This window comes from Furipterus horrens, unplaced genomic scaffold (assembly GCF_987537825.1).
Source record: "Furipterus horrens unplaced genomic scaffold, mFurHor1.1.pri manual_scaffold_10, whole genome shotgun sequence".
NCBI lineage: Eukaryota > Metazoa > Chordata > Mammalia > Chiroptera > Furipteridae > Furipterus > Furipterus horrens.
The window spans coordinates 66,754,607-66,776,795 of NW_028327180.1; the positions used below are offsets into that span (position 1 = coordinate 66,754,607).

The 22,189-nt window shown below is 46.3% G+C and overlaps 1 long non-coding RNA gene across 1 annotated transcript in view; it reads left to right on the forward strand.

Moving 5' to 3' along the window:
- The window catches only part of LOC150000543 (uncharacterized), a 41,768-nt gene extending 24,474 nt beyond the window's left edge, over positions 1-17,294 (forward strand). Inside the window, exon 3 of the long non-coding RNA XR_016513289.1 lies at positions 17,005-17,294. This is a non-coding gene — a long non-coding RNA (uncharacterized LOC150000543). The remainder of the gene's footprint in view (positions 1-17,004) is intronic.
- The last annotated feature ends 4,895 nt before the right edge of the window (positions 17,295-22,189 follow it).

Sequence of the window (22,189 nt, forward strand, 5' to 3'; positions counted from 1 at the left end):
GTGTGGGCCTTAAAGAAGACTCCTTAAAACCAGAGGGACATGCCCTTCTACTCACCCTCCCTTTCTCCATCCCATATCCTTAAATTAAGGCACATTGACTAGAGCTCTAGCAATCAATATGGACCATGAGAGCTGCACCCCAGGGGTGGGGCAGAATGAGCTGAAAGAAGCCTAAGTTCCCTAATGACTCTTGGAGCCACCATACCAGCCGTGGACTGACAACCTCTGGACTTTTTTTTTCTTGATTTGAGAAACTTCCATCCTGTTTTTTTTAATATATTTTATTGATTATGCTATTACACTGTCCCAATTTTTCTCCCTTTGCCCCCTTTCACCCAGTACCCATGTCCCTCCAGCAGTCCCCCCACTTAGTTCTTGTCCATGGGTCCTGCATATAAATTCTTTGGCTTCTCCATTTCCTATACTATTCTTAACATCCTCCTGTCTGTTTTGTACCTACTAATTATGCTTCTTGATCCCTGCACCTTTCCCCCATTCTCTCCCTTTCCTCTCCACGCTGATAATCCTCCGTATGATCTCCATATCTATGATTCTGTTCCTGTTCTAGTTGTTTGCTTAGTTTGTTTTTTTAGATTCAGTTGTTAGTAGTTTTGATTTGTTGCCATTTTAATGTTCACAGTTTTGATCTTCTTCTTTTTCTTAAATAAATCCCTTTAACATTTCATGTAATAATGGCTTGGTGATGATGAACTCCTTTAGTTTTACCTTGTCTGGGAAGAACTTTATCTGTCCTTTCATTCTAAATGATAGCTTTGCTGGATAGCGTAGTCTTGGTTGTAGGTCCTTGCTTTTCATCACATTGAATACTTCTTGCCAGCCCCTTCTAGCCTGCAAAGTTTCTTTTGAGAAATCAGCTGATAGTCTTATGGGAACTCCTTTGTAGGTAACTCTGCTTTTCTCTTGCTGCTTTTAAGATTCTCTCTTTATCTTTAATCTTTGGAATTTTAACTATGGCGTGTCATGGTGTGGTCCTCTTTTGGGTCCAATTTGCTTGGAACTCTCTGTGTTTCCTGGACTTGTATGTCTATCTCCTTTACCAAATTAGGGAAGTTCTCTTTCATTATTTTTTCAAATAGGTTTTCAGTTTCTTGCTCTTTTTCTTCTCCTGGCATCCCTGCAATTCAGATGTTGGTACATTTGGAGATGTCTCAGAGGGTCCTTATACTATCCTTTTTCTTGTTTGTTTCTTTATCCTTGTTTTTGTTTTGTTTTTTTAATTCTTTTTTCTTCTTGCTGTTCTGGTTGAATGTTTATTTCTTCCTTATGTTCCAAATCGTTGGTTTGAATCCTGACTTCCTCCCCTCCACTGATGGTTCCCTGTAGATTTTTCTTTATTTTACTTAGTGTAGCCTTCATTTCTTTCTTTATGCTGTTGCCAAACTCAATGAGCTTTTTGAGCATCCTGATCACCAGTGTTTTGAACTCTGCATCTGATAGGTTTGTTATCTCCATTTCATTTAGCTCTTTTTCTGTAGTTTTGGTCTTTTCTTTCATTTTGGCCATATTTCTTTGTCTCCTCAATTTGGCATCCTTCCTGTTTTGTTTCTGTGTATTAGGTAGAGCTGTTTTGATTCCCTGTCTTAGTAGCATGGCCTATTGTAGAAAAGACACCTGTAAACTGTGTGGGATGGAGCTTTAGGTAATTGCCAGCATGGTGCAGCCTTCTTCACTACTTTGTGGCTCTGTATAGAGAGGGGACAATACTGCTACCTGGCTTCTGGAGGTTTGCCCGGCACTAACCTCATTTCCAGTCACTTCACCCACTTTTCCTATGTGACTGGCACTCTTCCAGCTGTTGCCATGGTGTTGAATCCCAGAATGGGTGGGTTTGCATACAGTCTAAGTCCATGCAGGTGCTTTAAGCAGTGTCCGGAAAATCTGGCAGTTTCTTCCACTACCCTAACCGCCACTGGTTTTTATAGTCAAAAGTTATGGGGATTTATCTTCCTAGCACTGGAACCCTGGGCTATGCAGAATGGCCTGGCACTGGGATCATTCACTCTCAAGGTATCCCTCACAGTTTTTATTCACACATGTGAACGTGAGATCGTCCATTCCACCACCGCCACCTCTCCACACCACACCACATCTCTGCGCCTCTCTGCCTGTCTCCACGACTCCACCCCTCCTAAATCTGGATGAATGTGCCTTCTGTCAATCCTTGGTTGTCTGACTTCCATACAGCTCAATTTTCTGATGGTTCTGGTTGTAATTTATTTTGATATCTGGTTTTAATTCTTTCTATGGTTGTGCGAGGAGGTGAAGCATGTTTACCTACGCCTCCATCTTAACTGGAAGTCAACTTCCACCTTGTGTAAGCCCTTTTGTTTTCTGTTTTATGTAACCGAACCAAATTTTAACCAATACAAAATAAATGTTGTAGTTTTTCTTTTTTCTGGAGTCTTCTTAAACTACTAATCTAAGTTTTTTTTACATATAAAGGTTATTTCCTCACTGTAAGTGTTGTGAATATTCTCCCTGTTTTTGCTTGCCTTTTGATTTTGTTTATATGCTCTGTTTTTGAAAGATAAATATTTATTTTTAATATTAAAATTTTATAGACTTATTCATAGCAGCACTGTTTACAATAGCCAAGTGCTGGAAACAGCCTAAGTGCCCATCTGTAGATGAGTGGATTAAAAACCTGTGGTACATTTACATAATGAAGTACTATGCAGCAGAAAGAAAGAAGTCCTGCCATTTGCGACAACATGGATGGAACTAGAGAGAATTATGCTTAGCGAAATAAGCCAGGCAATGAAAGACAAATACCATATGATATCACCTGACACAGGAGACTAATGAACAACACAAACAAATGAACAAAATTGAACAAGGAACAGAATAACAGTTATTGGGGGTGGGAAGAAGAGGGGTAAGTAGGGGAAGGGGCTAGTAAAGGAACTAGTATAAATAACCCATGGACATGGACAACAGGGTGGGGATTGACTGTGGGCCAGGTGGGGGGGAGCAATGGGGGGAAAAAATGGGACAACTATAATGGAAAAATGATAAAAATAAATTTAAAAAATTTTTTACAAACTTAAAATGCAAGTTGCTCTTGTGTTTAAAGCCCTTATCTCTTCAGATCAGATAAATATTCACCAATTTTTTTCTAAGGTTTTTTTTTTTTTTTTTTTTTTTTTTAATGATTTCACTGTTTATATTTAGCATTCTAGTTCATTGGGGAGTGCCACTGGTGAGTTTTGAATCTTTTGTAGGTCATGAGTTTCTAGCCCTGATTACTCTCCTGGGCTTCAGGAAAGGATCCAGCATCACTTCTCATTTACACCACTTGTCCTGGCCTGAACCTCAGCACACATACCCCCTCCTGCTACCTACCTGTTACCCAGGACAGTACTCTGGGCTTCTGGAACTTCTCTTTACCACCCTGTGTTCAGCTCTATTCTAGCTCAGTTCTAATTCCTGTTTACCTAGACTGGGCCACTGATGGACGTCCCAGCTCCCCCAGGAGCTTTTGTTATTCTTTTCTTCTGGGAAGGCAATATGAAGAATTTTAGATTTTGTTTTTCCTCAAGTAGAAATGGAGCTTTTTAAATTAAAATTTTGTTTTCTGATAAGAGAAATGAACCATGCTTGTCATCTCAAAAGTTAGACAATATAGAAAAACACCATGCAAAATAAAAATAAAGCCAGAATCTACTACTACTACTTTGTAAACACACATAAAAAAGTGGTAGTCCTACCAGCCTAAGGAGTGACCTGTAGCAACAGCTGATGTATCTTCTTCCCAACTTTTAAACAAACAGATGCAAAAGATATGCATAATGTTGTACATGAGAATTGGATCACGCAATATAATTTGTCCTGCAACTGGCTTTTTACAAACAGAAATAAATTGTGTGCCTCCTTCTAACATAGTACAGAGACCCAATACATTCTTTTCAAAGGCTGCATAATATTCTACTGCTTGGATGTGCCATTATTTCATTTTTCTCCTATGGAAGAACATGGGTTTTCCAATGCCATGCCAATACATACGAGGCTACCACAAACATTCTCATCCTTATTCTCTTACATATTTGTGTTAGTGTTTCTATAAGATTTCTCAAATGGCAGTTGTTGAGTTCAAGAGTACATACATAGTAAATTATAAATGCTGCCAGTTGCCTCTCATCAAAACCTTGTACCAATAAATGCAGTGTACCTTTTAAGTGGTTTTTCACCAGCCCATTACCTCCCCACTGGTTCATTCCTCACTCTGCTGCTTAATTACTTTTACGGATTCAGATCTGATCACAGCTCCCCCTGTTTAATGGCTCCTCACTGCCAACAAGCTCAAGTTCAGACACTGAGCATTCATCCGGGATCCTTCTCAGTCATTTTGGGGCCTCTGAGAGGCAGATGCTGAGATGGACTTGGAAATGCAGGAGACTGGAATGTGGGGGCGGGTATTGCCTCTGAAAGGGGAAGGGAAGGGACTGGGAGCAGGCAGGGAGAGGAGAGTCTTAGGCTACAATCAAGGTCTAACTTCTGGGAAGAGAGAGGCGGAAGGGAGGAGGATTGAGTAGGAAGATCCCCCAACTGTGATGCAACTTCAAGACCATCTCAACCAGTTCAACAAGAGTTCCACCGCAAAGATTGCCCATCAGAGGAGTCCCACTTTGGGCAGAAATGGCCCTAGCACCCCTGTCATAGTCTGCCATTAGCTGGGAGCTTCCCAGGAGGCAGTGTGGCCTTGACTTGAATGTTAAGGCAGATTCTGAAGCTGAAGGCTGTCACTCCGGGCAGCAGGTTCTCTGAAGGGCACTTGTCTGTGGCCAACATAAACCACAGTCTGCCTTTTCTCTTCTCTTTCCCTGATCCCAAACCCCACACGACCACCTGTCCATGCCGCCTCCCATGCCCAGCCCTGTCCTTTGCTCACACACTTCTGTCTCCCTGGGATGCCGCTCCTTCCCAGCTGTACCCATCAAACTCCTAATATGTTTCAAAGCCCATCTTGTTCATGCCCCCTCTCTGGGCCACCTTCCCTGGTCCCGTGGTGCAGAATTAATTGCTCCTTGCGCCTGTGGTACTCGTTGTAGATCAGTACTCCCCAGGTTGGACTCGTTTTTCTCAGATTGTTATCCCCTCAGACCTCAAAGCCTTGCACAGTGTAAGCACACAGTAAATGTTGACTGAAATGTTTCCCTGCGCCTCTCAAAGCACCTCAGGGTGGCAGAAGTCCAGCTCCTGGCATGGTTGGAAGCACACAGTCAGGGGTCATCCGTGTTTGTGGAGTTGTCCGGGACCTCATATGGATGGGGAAGGGAGGCAGAAGGGTGCTGGAGAGAAGATACTCACTATTGCTGGGGATCACTTAGTTTGGAACCAAGTCAGAGTTTTAAGACTAGAGCGTGTCCCCCTCGGTTTACGTTTCCCTCCATGATTTGGAAAGGCCCCAAAGGTTTTTTTTTTTTTTTTTAAGTCATCATTTTAATTGCCTCTGGTTGACAGATGGGAACTTTTGGGGGGCTTCCCTTTCTCAACCACATTTTTATGAGTTGGGAATTTGCAGGTCTTCATCACTCCTTATGCTTGTGGGTGTGAGAAGAGCCCTCATAATACCTGCAAGGAGATCTTCAGGTTGGATGAGCCATCAGTTTCCAATCGGGTGTCCGTGGAGTGGAGGGGGTTGGCAGGGATGGAAATAGCTTTTCTCTTCCTCTTTCCCACACCCACCAGTTAAAGAACTCGCCGGGGAGGGGCCTGTGGGAAGCAGCTGAGGGTTTCCGGGGCGGGCACAGTGGGGCTGACGTCAGGGCTCGAGGATGAGGGTGGGTGCGGAGAGCAGAGAGGAAGGACCTCTGGAGCAGTCTCCCCACCCTCCTTTAGAAGTCTCTTGGCTGCTGTCCCTCAGCTGAAGGGGACTAGGACTGTGGTGGCCACACCCTCTACACTTGCTCCCTTTCACCCCTCCAAGCTGCTGGGCCCTTAGGGGACACTCTAGGAGGTGGGGGCCATGTGCCCTTGCCTTCTCTGTGAGGGCACTCAGTGCTGGTGGGAGCAGGGAGGCTCCAGGCTGAGGCCGTGGCTGCTGGCGCTGGCTTGACAGCAGGTAGGTGTTCTCGGATGCTTTGTAATATCAGGAAGCCTGTCGTGAACCCTTCTTGCCAGGTCCACAGGCCTGTGTTCAGGGGCTGTGAACCTATCCTCTCCCCTCAAAGGGTGTCAAATTGTGCTCTCACTTTTCCAGAAAAGTCTGTGATCCAAACCACTGCTTTAACCCAAAGAAGAACAGCCTTTCTAATAAAGAAGAGGATGTTTGCCCTGGCCGGGTAGCTCAGTTGGTTAGTGTCCTGATGCACCAAGGTTGTGGGTTCAATCTCCAGCCAGGACACATACAAGAAGCAATCAATGAATGCTTAATAAGTGGAGCAACAAATCAATGTTTCTCTCTCACTCTGTTCCTCTCGCTCTCTAAAATCAATAAATTAAAAAATGTTTACAAAGATGTTTTTATGCAAGAGACAGATGCTAGCTGGATTGTCAACACTGAGTAATGAAGACCCTAGGGGCATTCTAGAATGAAGCCCAGGCCATCACCTTCAGACTGTGATTGTTCCCCAGGAACCTCGCTTTCCCCTTGTAATCAGGGCTTTTGGTTTAGGGACCATATTGATCCAGTTGGCACAAATCCAGAGAGCTGAACCCCTGAGAGCTGGAACGAGTAGTCTGACACCCACCTCCAAGGAGACAGAGCAGCCCTGCCGACGTGTGCAGGGGTAGGAGGGAGCTGTGTTGACTTTGGTAAGCATGGAATATCTATGAGAATAGAATATTCCTAGGCTTTTAAATGAATTCCAGCACAGTCATTCTAAAACCACCGAAATACCAAGTTGTGAGTAGATTCTGATCTCTATTTCAGGAAGACAGTTCTGATGTTTCCAGAAACTCTCAGGAGTGTACAGTGCACAGTAGTGGACAACGAAGGAGAAGAAAACCAGAATAGGGGGGAAGTGCATAAAAAGAAACTTCTCAAATTTGAGTAAAATATTGAACTTGGATACCAAAACACCGAACTTGAACATGACAGCCTCTCTGATTTTGACAACCCCATACCTCTATTTTTTTAATCCTGGCCACAATTATAAGTAGGGAACCATGTCTGTTGAGACTTTCCAAGGGTTACATAAACGGTTTGGATGGGTTTTTTTTTTTTTTTTTTTTAAACAACCGTTTCTGAAAACACTGAAAAAAATCCCACTTATTTAACAGTCTGCTGTCTGAGCTAGCCCTGAGTCCCTGGGAGGCCTTGAAGAATCACTTCCTCCTGCTGGTAGCGGGGGCAGGGCCCTGGCTCAGCCAGGAAGCTCTGGGAGTCTGGGAGGAAGAGCTGTGCCTGGGAGGAAGGAGGAGCCCTCAGATTGCTGCTGCTGAGCACAGCTGTGAGGTGTCACCAGCAGAGGGCGGGGCCCAGGAAGCAGCAGGCGCAGGAGGGACTCTGTGCTCCAGGCAGGCCTTCAAATTCTAGAATCCACAGGACAGTAGAAACAACGTTCCTGGGCCTGTGTCATGGTGGGAATCGCCTGGCTTTTTTTGTTTTAATTCTCGCCCGAGGATGTGTTTATTGATTTTAGAGAGAGGGGAAGGGATCGGGGGAGAGAGAAACATCAAACATCCATCGATCAATTGCCTCCCACATGCACCCCGACCCAGGATCAAACCCGCAACCTGTGCCCTGACCGGGGATTGAACCCAACAGTGAGCCACCCAGCCAGGGCTCCCATCTTTCTTAAGGTCTTAGCAGCCTCAGTTGCTTTGAAGTTTTCTCAAACCTGAGGGACTGGGCTTCATCGGAGAAATGCCTATGTCTCTTTTGACACATTCTAGTCACCAACCCTTGGCCCCACTCCAGTAGCCTCTAAAAAACCATCTAAAGAGAAAACCTGGCCTTGTGCACCAGAGGGAATGGCTTCAAGGCTAGATAGCAAAAAGGCTCTCCTGCCTCAAAGTCAGCCTCCCTCCGGTTTCAACTGTAGCTTAGGTTTGCCACCAGGGATATATTTGCAATTGAGTGTTCTCCTTCCTCACGTGTTATTCCAGAATGCAGGCAGCTAAAGATGCGTGACTCAATAGGGTAAATTAATTTTACCAGACTGATACACTCTGTTTAAAGAGGGCCTGGTTCCTAGCCTCTTTGAAGTCACAGACCCTTTCTAGAATCTAAAAAACTAGATGGACCCATTCCCCAGGAAAGTGCCCAAATGTCCAGAACTGTGTGTATCATTTGTGGATTTCAAGGACTCCTTTGACCCTACCCTGGATTCTGAGTGCTTCTTATGAGAGGATGGTAACTGGGGAAATGTGGTAGTGAGGGGTGGGGACCAGGGACAGACCAGGAATCTGGGGGCTGCGAGAGATCACTTTGTGGCTTTCCCCAAGACCAGTAATGTGAACATATCAGAAGTGAGTGAGTGTCACCCAGCCATAGTCACTGCCCTGCCCTGGAGAGAGGTAAGCTCTGTCAGCAATGGGGCTGGAGACTTGTGCACCGTGTCTCTGAGCTCCCGGGGCCTTGTGCAGTCTTACCTGCATGAAGCTGGATGGGGAGGAAACGCCCTGGGGATGCTGGAGCTGGCTTTCTGCTGGAGGAGGCAGGAGTCAGCTTGTGTCATGTGATGGGTTGAAGTCCTGTTGGCAAGGTGATGGGCCAGCATCCTGCTACCACCGCCCCCCAGCAGAAGAGGTGGGGGCTTGGTCACTCCAAACTGTATATTTGTAACCTGAAATCTGAGACCTCTTTAATTTTCTTTGGGGAAGTCGATTTGAACAGGCAGCTTGTGATTCCCTGGGTATTTGAACTGGGGGAAACATGGGGAAAGTTTTTGGATCTAGACTTCATCCAGCAGCATCACAGGGGATTTTGGAAGTGAAGCAGCATAGTGAAACAAGTGTAGTAATCAGCTGTAGTCCTGTGCTTGCTCTACAAAGCTCCTCTTGTCTGTGGTGACTCAGGGAGGGGAGAATTTCCTCTTTTTGAGCCAGCTGGACCCGTGTTAACATTGTTCTCTCAGCAGGCTCCGGCACAGAGGAGCAGGAGCAGGGCCTGAACGAGGGGGAGTCTGCAGGGTTTGGGAGGCTGGACCCAGTTTAACACACATGAAAAGAGGTGGTCCTTCTCTTGCCTGGTCAGCCAGGGTCTCCCTCCCCCACAGAACTATCTCCAGCACCTGGCATAGCACCCCAATCAAACTGGGCACCAGATTTGCTCACTGAACTGACCAGAGGCTCACCTCTCACCCACATCACGTCATAGGACAAAGTCCAGGCTTCTCACATCATACTCAAGTGGCAAGCCATCCCGATCACGTGCCATCCCTTCTCTGACACTTCCCATCAAACTCTCCTTCACTTCTTTGTGCTTTTAATATGAGTGAGTTTTATTTTATTTCTGTGTTCACTGGATGTTAAAATACAGATTTCTTAGCATACAAAAAGTACCATTCATAGATGAAAAGTAGATAAATTGATCTTTCATGAACTTTGTTCATCAAAAGGATCATTAAAACAGTGGAAAAGCAAACCACAGACTGTATTCTCAGTACCAAACCACGACAGAGGACTTGTATGCAAAATGTTCAAAGAACTCTTACAAGTTAGTAAGAAAAAGACAGACAAAATGAGTAAGAGTCTTAAACAGAAACATCTTAAAGTGGATATCTAAATAGCCTATAAGCAAATTAAACTTATAAGATACCTTATGTACCCACCCAAAGGACTAAAACTTTAAAGACTGATAATACCAAATATTAACAAATCCTTATACATCGCAGGTAGGAGTATAAATTGGTATAAACACTTTGGAAAACTGTTGAGCAGTGTCTACTAAAGCTAAGATGCTGTCCATTCCATAAACCGCCAGTTCCACTTGTAGGTATAAACTCAAGAGCAGTGAGTGCAGAGGTCCACCAGTGTTGGTAGTGTTTTTATTTGCAGAAACCCCAAGGTGGAAATGGCCCACATGTGCATCCGTACCTTGTGTCACAGCCATACAGTGGAACACACCAGTTAATTCTAAAAAAGAACAAATCATGGAGACCCTTAACAACATTGCTGAATCTCACAGAAGTGTTGAATGAAAGAAGCCAAATGCCCAAAAATTACATATGCTATGATTCTGTGCCCCTGGAGGACAAGAACACACATTTCTCTTTTGAAGCCTCATGGCCCAGTACAGCTCCTGCCGCATTCAGTGGGCCCTTGGTAGATGTTTTCTGACAGACTGAGGAGAAAGTAAGACGTGACCTTTACTCCTGAAGGTATTTTCAGGGTAACGTGTGTGTGTGTGTGTTGAAGTGGAATCAGTCTCGGAGACAGTTAACAAGGGAGCCCCGTTCACTGTAAAATGAAGCAGAAAAGTCGTGCTGTAAAGAGAAGCAGAAATGAAGCCCTTTCACCAGAATGGGGCTGCGGGTTCCGGGAAGAGGCTTCTCAGGTGCCTGGCAGACCAGCAGGGCTTCCTAAAAGGGAGCATATTGATCTGAGCTTTGAAAGGTGGTTAAGGCGACAACAGGCAGCCCAGGCGCAGGCAGTGCCTTTCAAGCTCTGGTGTGTGTCCGAATCACCTGGAGGACTGGCGAGAACACAGATGCCTAGGCCCTGCCCCGGAGACTCTGATTCAGTGGGTCTGCTGGTCTGGGAACTGCACTTGGAGAACCACTGGCTTAAGCCGAACCCAGCTGGTCCAGGCAGTGGCATCTCCCCTGAGCCACTGTGTTAGGTAAGCGGCGTGCAAGGTGGAAGGGGTTGGGGAGATGGACTGGGCTGTGGCCTGGAGGCCTCTGGCTGCTATCTGAGGAGTTTAGACCTAATTCTGTAAGCTTAGTTTAGGGCCACATGGATGGTCTCTGGGATGTCCCACTCCAGGATCTGGGTACCCTCAGCCTGAAGCTGAAAGCTATACACATATGCAGGTGACAAACGCATACTGAGTTTGGCCTTGTAGAGACAAGCCCCACACACAGCATACCTGCAGAGGAAGTCATGGTTTACCCTGATGGACAGACAAGGATTTAAAAAAGGCATTGTTTTAACGCCACCTCAGGAGTCTTGCGGCCATGTGATACATGCATGCTGTGGGGATGGCCGGGGCAAGAAGACACAACTGGTTGACTGTTCAGGCAAAAGTAGCGGCTTTACTCTCAACAGAGATAATTGCTCTGAATTCTTCTCTCTCGTGGCCACAGTCCTCCCAGAGTCTCAAGGGCAAGGATGTCACACCACATGCCTAGTCCCTTTATGTGGCCAGGGAGACACCTAGATCCAGTAGATTTCCCCATGTGGTCTGTGTTTGGCTAAGGGAAGGGGAATCAGTCGCCTGGGTGGGATTTGGGAGGGAGGTGCATTCTGTGAATGACACAGGTGAAGAGTCTTCACCCCTCCTCAGGGCCGTCCTGAGCAGGACACTGGGCCAGCAGAATTGGCCATTTCCTGCATGACACAGGCATGAAAAGCAGATGCCTTCTGTCATCCTATGGGCGGGCTTCCAGGGATATCTCCAATAAGCTACACTTACTGAGGACCAACTGTCTGCAAAGTAATCTGGTAGAGACTGAGATGAATCAGCCACAGACCAGCCCTCCAGAAGCCTGGGATGCAGTATGGGGGACGGCAGACAGCGCCACTCTTGCTCATCAAAAACCCTCCTACCCGATCACCCGTTTCCTCCTCTGCATCCCTGGCTTAGGTCTGGCTGCCTCCTCTCCCCCCTCCTCCTTCTCTCACTCACTCAGCAGGAATTTGGAGTCACAGAGATGAGTAAATCAAGATGCTTGTGGTTTGGGTGAGGAGCCCTTCTTGTCTCATAGCTGGAAATAGGTCAGTCCTGAGCAGATACCCTCAGCCCTCCACCCTCTGCAGCTGGGACTGTGACCATTGTCTCGGGGCTGAGGAAACCCAAGCCCACGTGCTGGCTGGGCTGCCCATAGAGAGAGGCAGCCTGAGGGCCCCACCTTTGCATCAGCCTCTCCCAGACCAGCCAAACCACAGGCCTTCAGGGGCCACCGCTGCTGCTCGCATGATGGTCTGCAGGAAGCTGAGATGGGGCCCCCAAGACTGTTGGTGTCCGTCCTGCTGACTCCCCGAGGACCTCCCTCCCTCTTGGAGTTCTGCATGCCTTTTCCCTTCGGGACATGGGACTGGCCTGCTGCCTCCTCACCCCGACTCCCATTTTCAAGAGAATCCCCTAGAAGAGAGCAGGGGAGAAGACATCAGAACCAGGTTTAGACCTTGCTCTGCCACGCCTCAGCTCCGTGACTTCGGACAAGGCATCTAACCTTTCTGAGTCTCTTTCCCTATCTGCAGAATGGAGATAAGGACCTTGCTTACTTCATAGTATTGTTCAGAAGCACGGAGCATACCAGGCAAAATTCCTGTCTCTAAATGCCCTGAAGCATAACAGAGGAGCTGGACAAACACACATGTACAGTGTGATGTGTACCATATCAGAGGCATGTTTTGGGTGCAATAGTAGGCAGAGCAGAACCAAACTAATTCTAACAATGGGAAACTGCAGAGCTTCCTGCCCAGGCTGGGCATGTGGCAGGGCGAAAGCAACTTTGCAGGTCTTTGTTGAACACCAGACATTGTGTTAAGTATGTCACATATGCTTGATAGCGTTCTCAGAACAAGCTGGTGAGATAGGGGTTATCACCCCCATTTTACAGATGAACAAACTAAGGCTCAGAAAGGCTCATGCATTGACCTGGCTTAGTAAATATTTATTGAGCACCCACAACGTGCTAAGTGTTGCAGATACAGCAGTAAACAAAACAGACCCAAGTCCCTTCCTTGTGGCACTTAATTCCATGAAGCCACTTGCCCAAGATAAGCCTGGAATGTGCCAGAGTTGAGATTCAAACCCAAGTCTGGTGGCCTCCTGGGCCTGTGCTTGTCCCATCTCGCCCCAGAACTCACTGCCCCTGAGGACATTGCTTCCATGAGGGGCAGGGTCTGTTTCAGACTTCAGGAGCAAGGCTGGGTCAGGGACATGAGAGGAGCTGCCATTTCTGCAGAGCCCTGCCCCAGAGGAAGGCTAAATGCCTGACCCATAGACATTTTCCCCCCGGAAGGGGAGGAGGAGCCCCCCCCCCACACACAAACACACACACCAAAGGGATACAAGGGAGGATAGGGTGCGGCCTGTGCTGTCAGAGTGACACCCTCTTCCTGGCTGAGGTGGGGAGTCCCTTTGGATTTCCCTGGGTTGATGGGAGGGGCCTACTGTTTTTCTACTGCTCTAGCCCTCCAGGGAGGAAAACAGGCTTAGGGTAAATGAAAGGATTAAATCAACCTCTGGCATCTGAATGACCTCTGGGCTCCACTCTGCTCTGCCCTGGGCCTGCGCTGCCCCTTGATCTCAGGAGACCTGTGGCACGCCTACTGGGCAATGACGATTCCTTGTAACCCAAGGAAACAATCTGAGTTTTGTAAGCCTCCCCAACTAAGAAAAAAAAGATACAGGATTGTTTATTATAGCATTTACTCAGAGTAGCAGTCACTTGGAAACAATCTAAATGGCCAATGTTTGAGTATTAAATAAAATATGATAAAAGTATACATTCAAGCCCTGACCGGTGTGGCTCAGTTGGCTGGGCATTGTTCCACAAAGCGAAAGAGCACCAGTTTGATTCCCAGTCAGGGCACATGCCTAAGTTTTGAGTTCAGTCCCTGGTTGGGCGCATACAGTCAGGGTATGTACCAGAGGCAACCAATTGATATTTCTCTCTCACATCGACGTTTCTCTCTTTCCCCCTCCCTTCCCTTCTCTCTAAAAATAAGTTAAAAAAAAAATTTTAAGTATACATTCAATGCAATACCATGAAGCCATTGAAAATCATCATATTGGAAAAAATTAAATGACATGAGAAGGGTGCTCATATGGTTTAGTCAAAGTTCATGACAAACCATATACACAAATCAGAATGTACAATAGAATCTCATTTTTTTAAATATGCACCTAGAAGGGTGCATACCAAATGTGAACATAGTTATCTCTAGACAGTGGAATTGTAAGTGACTTGTTTTCTTCTGTTTTCCATATTTTCCACTTCCTCCAGTGAAAATGCATCTTTTGTAATCTGGAGGGAAAAAAAATCCCCACGGCACATTTTAGACATAGAAGTGAGAGAGAATGTCATCTTCTGGCCCTGTACTTAGATACTCCAGGCCCACCCAGACTTGGGAGATTTGGAAGCCCCAGAGTAGTCGGGGAGGGACCAGCTTGAGGAGAATTAGCGGGCCATCATCGGCCATTGTCATCCAGGTCTTATCTTAATGTCATCTCCCAGAGAGGCCACCTGACCACACAACCTGGCTAAAGGAGGCACCTCCCACACTTTTCTCCCTCTTTCACCCCATTTTACTGTCTTCATTGCACTTGTCTGCTTGTCTGTTTCCTTGGTGATTATTTGTCTCCAACAGAAGGCAAGCTCCCAAGAGCTGGGCCTGCCTCTTGCTCCCTCTGACTTAGCATCTGGAGAAGGGCCTGAGTGAGATCTTGGTTTGTGAGGAACAGAGCAGCCCCAAGCTGTGGCCATTGATCCTACGGCTCCATGCAACAGTGAAAACACGGGAATAATTTTGTGGGAGTCTAGAAATAGGCAGAGAGCCAGCTCCTGGGGCCAGAGCTGCATGCAGCTCGGCAACCTGGAACACCTGGTCCAAGCTGGGTAACAAGGGCTGCCGTTGACAAGTGTTGTGGAAGTGCCAGCCTTGTGCTTTATGTTTTATAACTGAGTGGAGGGAAGGTAGAAGCAATTGATCTTCTTATCCCTTTCCCCTTTGCATCCAGCGCCTCTGTCCTCCAGCTTGTGACTTCAGCTCCTGTTCCAATCGCATGCTCATCCCAATCGTTCCACTTGATCTGCCCCTTGACCAGGATTACTTGTGACTCTAAGGTGCTAAATCCAATTATTAATACTCTGTCCTTCTATGACTTGACCTATCACAGTGGATTGCCATGTCTTCCTTGGAGACTTTGCTTCTGGTTTTCCTCCTATTGTACATGCTACTCCTTTTTCTTCCTCTTTTTCTTTTTTTAAATCCTCACCTGAGGATTTTTTTTTTTTCATTACTTTTAGAGAGAGAGGGAGGGAAAGAGAAATCAATGCAAAACAGAAGCAATGATTGGTTGCTTCCTGTACATGCCAGGACCAGGGGTCATATGCCAGGACCAGGGGTCATATGTCAGGACCAGGGGTCATATGTCAGGACCAGGGGTAAAGCCCGAAACCCTCTGGTTATGGGACGACACTCCACCCAACTGAGCCACATTGACCAGGGCATTACTTCATAATCTCCCTGGCTGAGCAATTGAATGGGCCTTAGTCCTTGGACAGCTTCTCTGTTGACAGTCACCCCCTTGGTGATCTCATCCTAAAAAGCTACCTGCTGGCCCTGGCTGGTGTGGTTATTAGTGGGAGCATCATCCCGGAACCAAAAGGTTGCAGGTTTGATCCCCTGTCTGGGTGCATACAGGAGGCAGCCAAGCGATGTTTCTCTCTCACATCGATGTTTCTCTCTCTTCCTTCCTCTCTTTCGAAAAGCAATGAAAAATTGTCCTTGGACAAGGATTAAAAAAACAAAACTAAACAAAAAAACCCTACCTACTGAGCACTCAAAAATATTCATTTCCAGCCTGGACTTCTTGGAACCCAAGACTCAGATATCTGCCTGCCTACAGGCCTCTCCACTTGAACATCAAAAAAGCATCTCCTACTTAACACGCCTGAAACTGAGTTCCTTATCTGGCCCCAAACATGCTCCATCAGCAGCTGCTGCAGTTCGGTAACAGCAGTTCCATCCTCCCATTTGCTCAGCCAAGTATCTCAGAGTCCTCCTTGACTCCTTTCTCTCACACCCCATTTCCAATCCATCAGCAAATCCTGTTGGCTCTACATACTAGTATCTGACATATCTCAGTGCCTTCATTCTGCCTCTTGAGCCCAAGCCGCCTTTGTCTCTTGTCAGGACTTCTGCCTGTGTTCTACCTATGCTCCCCAATTTATTCTCAATACAGCATCCAGATGTGAGTCACATCATGGCGCTTCTCTGCAGAACTTCCCAGTGGTTCCAATCCATTTCAAAGCTCAAGTTCACATAGGACCTTCTTTTAATGCTCTGCACACTCCGGAACTTCTCACTGCCTCTCTGATTCTTTCTTTCTTCCCTTTGCTCACTCAACTCTGGCCACTCCACCCTCCCCACTGATCTTTACTGTGCTGGGCAGGCTCTTAACTCCGGGCCTTTCACATTCTGCTCCCTTCATCTGGAAATATCCTTTCCCATTAATTCTCAGGATTTGTGTCCTCATTTCTTTCAGGTCTTTATTCATAATTCAGCTTCTCAGATGTCTGGACTCCCCTGGCCTCACTATTTAGAATTTTGGCACTTCTTCCCACCTTCTGCTCCAACACTCCCCTCCCCGCCCCGCCCCCCGCTGCCCTCCTGCTTTATTTTTCCTCCAGAGCACTTGACTACTATATATTTCACTTATTTATTTATCTGGTCATTGGTCTTTCTCAGTAGACTGTAAGCTTCATGAGGGCAGGGGGTTTTGTCTGTTTTGTCTGCTGCTGTACCCTCAGAAGCGAGGACAGTGCCTGGCATGTAATAAGTGCTCAATAAATATCTGATGACTGGCTGTATGGATAAAAATGTATGAAAGGACCACTCACTATTTATACAAAGCCTTGAAACAGGATGGAAAGAGCACTGGGGTTCCTGCCAGCATGGGCGCATTCACAGGCCAGTGACAAAGAAATGGCCCAAGCAGAGAGTCCCTCCATTGCCTCCCGTGTGGAAGTCCCGGTACCTGTGTCTGTCCCTGGGGCAGCGTGTAGCCGCTGCTACCTTGGTGGCTTCTGAAGAACTCACACAGGTGAGCACACTTCACTCAGTTTCCATCCAGCTTGCTTTGGCCAGAGGTCCACTTTAGTGCTCTGCCTCGATCATTTATCACCACCCCTTTTTTTCTAGGTACCAGAGTTTGCAGCCTTTTGGAGGGAAACAGCATCAAGGTAAGGGAACAATAAGACTGTGTCTAGTTTGGGACTCCTCAACGTAAAAGGCTTTGGAAGGGATTCAGGGAAGACCAGAGAGCTGAAGTGTCGGCCTGAGCCTTCTGCTCTGCCCCCTCTAGACCCCTCGCCTCACTGGTTCTCTCTGGAGCTTCTGCCCTGCATGCTAAAGTCAGGGCAGGCCTTGTTGGAGTGTCTGGGGCCTTTTTTTGGTTCTAGATCTAGAAACAAAGCATGGAGGTTCTCTGAGGTTCTCTGAGTCTGTGTTAAATCACAGTCTAAATTTCAAAAACTGAAAATACCAGTTAAAAAAAATGGATGTGGGGAAATGTGCACTGCTGTGTACTGCTGATGTGATTAGAAATGGGCAGCTTTTAAAAATGTGTCCTGCCCTGACCAGTGTGACTCAGTGGGTTGGGTGTCATCCCACAAAGCGAAAGGTTGCCAGTTCAATTCGCAGTCAGGACACATGCCTCAGCTGCGGGGTCCCCGTTCGGGGCATATGGGAGAGGCAACTGACCGATGTTTCTCTCTCACATGGATGTTTCTCTCCCTCTCTTTCTCCTCCCCCTTCTCCTCGCTCTAAAAATAAATAAATAAAAGAAAAATATGTCTAGGTTTTGACCAAGCAATTTTGCTCTCCGAAGTTGATCCTAGGAAAATAGTCCCATTTGTGCAAAGGTATATGTCGAAGATATTTATAACTGCATTGTTTGTGATAGGAAAAAAGGAAACAGTGGAAAGTCCAACAAAGTGGAATTGGTCATTTAAAATCTGGCACATCCACAAAGGGCATGTCATACAGCAGAATGGCCTAGGTGTAGATTTATTGACAAGAAGGATGTTTGCATATATTGCTAAGTTAAAAAAAAGAAAAAGAAAAATGGAAAAAGCTTACAAAACATGCAAGGAAAATAGCTTTGGACTCAGCCTGGAGGGCGGAAACCCAGATCAATCTCTTAACCAGTTTGGGAACTCCGGCAAGTGATGTGATCTCCCCAGGTCTCTGCTTCCTGCCTGTAAAAAGCACACAACACCAGCTTCACAGAGTTGTGAGAATTTGGTGGGATTCATACAGCTAAAGGCCCCAGCAGTGTCCGGGCACAAGGTGAGTGCTTAGCAGATGGGTACCTAAATGAGCTGTGGACCAATAATAGTATATTTACCTGTGTATAAAGCTGGAAGCAGTCTGGACATTTATAAACAAATAGTGGTTTTATTTGGCTGGTAGAATTATGGGTGATTTTCAATTTTTTCTCATGTTTTTACTTGGAATACATGTTACTTATATAACAATGATGTAATTTTTAAAAAGGAAGTAACAATTGAAAAGATTTAAAAAATACAAACAAAACACTGCAGTGCCATTGGCAGGCAGGCCAGCTGAGCAGTTCAGGGCTGAGCCTAGAGGATGGGCAGAGGCAGGAGGGGGAATAAAAGGGCAGTGGTGAAGCAGAAGAACAATGGAGAAGTCTGTTAGAGCCAAGGACTGGGGCCCTAGGGGTGTACCTCATAGGTAAGGCTCAAGCCCCTGCAAGCATGGTACCCACATCTGCTCCTCCTGGGTGGGGGGGGCGGGGCTGGTAGGAGATTTAGTGACCCGGGGCCCATCTGTCCCATCAGATGACGCTGAGTGTGTGCAGTCCCGTTCAGCAGCTGAGATGACCAGCCTCCAGCGCATCCCAGGAGGGGCCCTGAGACTCCAACCCTGCACTGGGCTCCTCGCCCACCTTTAAAAACCCAGCTTCTTGTCCATGCTCGGAGTGAGAAAGGCAGGGAATACTAGCTGTTGGTTTGGGGGAGCAAAATTATGCTTAGAGACTGGATTCTTTCTGCTGATAGTTTATTTAACATGGGTTCACTGAGGGAATTGCACAAACCAATAGCATACAGGTTAAGGTCTCTTAATAAGTCAATAAAAATACCATACTCCAAAGCAATGATGGATTAATTACACTCATGTTCCAGGCAAGGGGAGATAAAAGGGGGAAAGTCCAAGTTTAATTGAGGTGTACCTTTGTGCCTGGCCGACTGGGAGCTGATGTCCAACCACCGGAGCACAAAGTAAAAGTCCCTTGTTGCTAGAGCATGCTGCTAGGAGACAGTGGCACCAGTATGGAGGGCAAGGCGAGCTCCTTCTTTGGGTGGCTGCATGGCTTTCATCACTGTCAATGAGAGCCACCTTCACAGGAGCAAGAGCTTATGCCCCAGGTCTTCAGAGAGGTTTTAAGTCAGCAAAGAATTGCCTTGCCCAGCTCAAAATGCTCAGACATTCCTCAGAAACTGGCAGTATTTATAGTCTGCATATCCCTGGCCTCAGTGGCTGCTCCACATGATCTCATGAATGAGCCCCAGGCAAGGCTTCCCAGCAGCTGAACCACTGACAACAGATGATGCCATCCTGATGATGATGGCGCCTGGCACACTTACTTCGTTCTTATATCAAAACAACTTAACTCCAAAAAACACCCCTTTTTTCTTCTTTCTTTTCTTTTTAAAATATGCTTTATTGATTATGCTGTTACAGTTGTCCCAATTTCTTTTCCCTCTGTTCCCCTTCCACCCAGTGACCCCCCCTCCTTCCAGTTGTCCACCCCCCTTAGTCCATGCCCATTGGTTGTGCATATAGTTCCTCTCAACATCTTCCTGTCTACCCCACTCCCTCCTACTATTCTCCTTAATTCCTGTACCATCTCCCTCCCTTTCACCCCTTCCCCCTCCCCGCTGACCTCCCCCCAAAATGTTCCCCATACCTATAATTCTTTTCCCACTCTCATTGACTACTTAGTTTGCCTTTGTTTCAGTTCCCTAGCTTCTGTTGTTGGTTGTTGTGATACAGTTTTCATTTTAATGTTCATAGTTTTGATCCTCCTTCTCCTAAATAAGTCCCTTTAACATTTCATAGAACAGTGGTTTGGATCTGATGAACTCCTTCAGTTTTACTTTGTGCTGGAAGCACTTTCTCTGCCCTTCTATTCTGAATGACAGCTTCGCTGGATAGAGTATCCATGGCTGTAGGTTTTTTCTTTTTGTTACTTGGAATATTTCTTGCTAGTCCCTTCTTGCCTGCAGTTTCTTTTGAGAAATCAGCTGATAGTCTTATTGGGACCCCTTTGTACATGATTCGCTTCTTCTCTCTTGCTGCTTTTAAGATTCTTTCTTTATCCTTAATTTTTGACATTTTGGTTATAATGTGTCTTGGTGTGGTTCTCCCTGGGTCCAGTTTATTTGGAACTCTCTGTGCTTCCTGGACCTGTCAGTCTATTTCCTTCCCCAAGTTAGGGATAGTCTGCTTCATTATTTTTTCACATAATTTTTCAATTTCTAGTTCTTCTTCACCTTCTGATTTGGATGTTGGCGCAATTATAGATGTCCCATAGATTTCTGAGCCTCTCCTCATTTTCCTCACTTTTTGTTTCCTCTTTCTGTACTGGTTGACTGTTTGTTCCTTCCCTATGTTCTGATTTGTTGATTTGACCCCTGGTTTTCTTTCCCTCACCACGAGTTTCATATCTGTTTTCATTCATTTCAGCTGGACTAGTCTTCATTCCTTCCCTGTCTTGTTTAAGATCTGCTGTTAGGTCTGTAAGCATTCGTATAACCAAAGCTCTGAACTGAGCCTCAGAAAGATTTCCTATCTGCTGCTTCATTAGATTAGATATTTGCTGTCTGGTCAGCTGTGTGATTGGGATCTCTATCATGATCTGTGCCATCCTGACAGTTTTGTGTTTACCTTTGCTTGCTGGGCAGGGCTGTCACACCTCCTATGCTATAGGGGGCAGAGTCCCCTGCACTCGTCACTACCGGCGACCCTTCTCACCACGCTGTGGCGTTTTGTGTGGGGGAGGGGTCCAAGATGGATTCCTGCTGTTCACTCTCTGCTGAGAGACCAGGAGACTCCTCCTCCGTCCCCACCCCCTCTGGCCCTCACAGTCTGCAGCAAATGGGGATCTGCCTTCCCTGGTGTTGGAATTGTGAGCTGACAGGTTTGGTCTGTAGCTGGGGGTGCTCCCCAGGTGCTTCTCGCCTCCCCTTAAATATGGTTGTCTGTGCTTACCGCTGTCCTGCCGCCATTGCCGCAGCTGCTGCCGCCAGCGCAGCTTGAGGTCTCTGCCCCGGCTTCGCCCCTGCTACCTGTCCGGACGAGCACCACTTCTTCATAACTTCATATGTTGGACTTCCATGTAGCTTTATTTTCTGGAACTTCTGGTTATTTCTGGTTTTGTGGTAGTTGTATTCCTTCTTAGTTGTGGAGGGAGATGGAGCATGTCAGTCTAGGCCTCCATCTTGGCCAGAAGTCCAAAACACCCCTTTTTTCTTCCCTTTGCCATTAACAGGTGAATTAAAACAACTTCAGCTGAGTCATAAACAAGTGGGTTTGAAGTCATATCAAACCAATACACAGCACTAACGAATTTCCAGAAGTCATCCTGAAAGGACGACCCACTCCTCTCTTCCCCTGGCAGCCTGGTAGGATCCATAGTCAAGGGCAGGGTCCCCCAAGCAAATACAACGTTCTGAGAAAGAGAACCCAAGGGCTGCTGTACAGGCTCCCATCCCCACCCCACCCCACCTCACCAGCTGCCTTACTGCTCAGTGCTGTCAAGAGAAACTCCACATGAACAAGGTTTATGCCAGACTGTGCAAATTTATTGAACATTTTTGAGGCATAGCTCATCCACATGAATGAATTTTCCAAATAAATAAATTTCGTTTTATCCCATGCCAGTTTTTTATTATATTCATTTCAACTAATTTCTGTTTGATCAAATGAATTAAAATAAGGCGTGCATTGGTTTAACTATCAATAGTACAGAGAGACTCTTAATCAGAATCCCCTCCCTGCCTTTTTCAGTCCCACACTCTCTAGAGGTATCTCTTTCAACCCTCTTATTAGTTTCTATTTCTGTTTTAGATACCTGTTGACGTCTTGTGATTAGATGGGAATTGCGCTTTACTACAAAACCCCTCTCATCTCCACTCCCCATCCTCCCAATGAGAATATAACGTGAGTTTGGGTTAAATCAATAGTGAATGTAGACATATTTTTCACTGCTGAGCTAAGTAGTGTCTTTGTGTTTTTGGAAAAATTTTACATTCTTTGATAATTCTCTCCCCTCTATTTTATCTGTTGGGTCTACTGG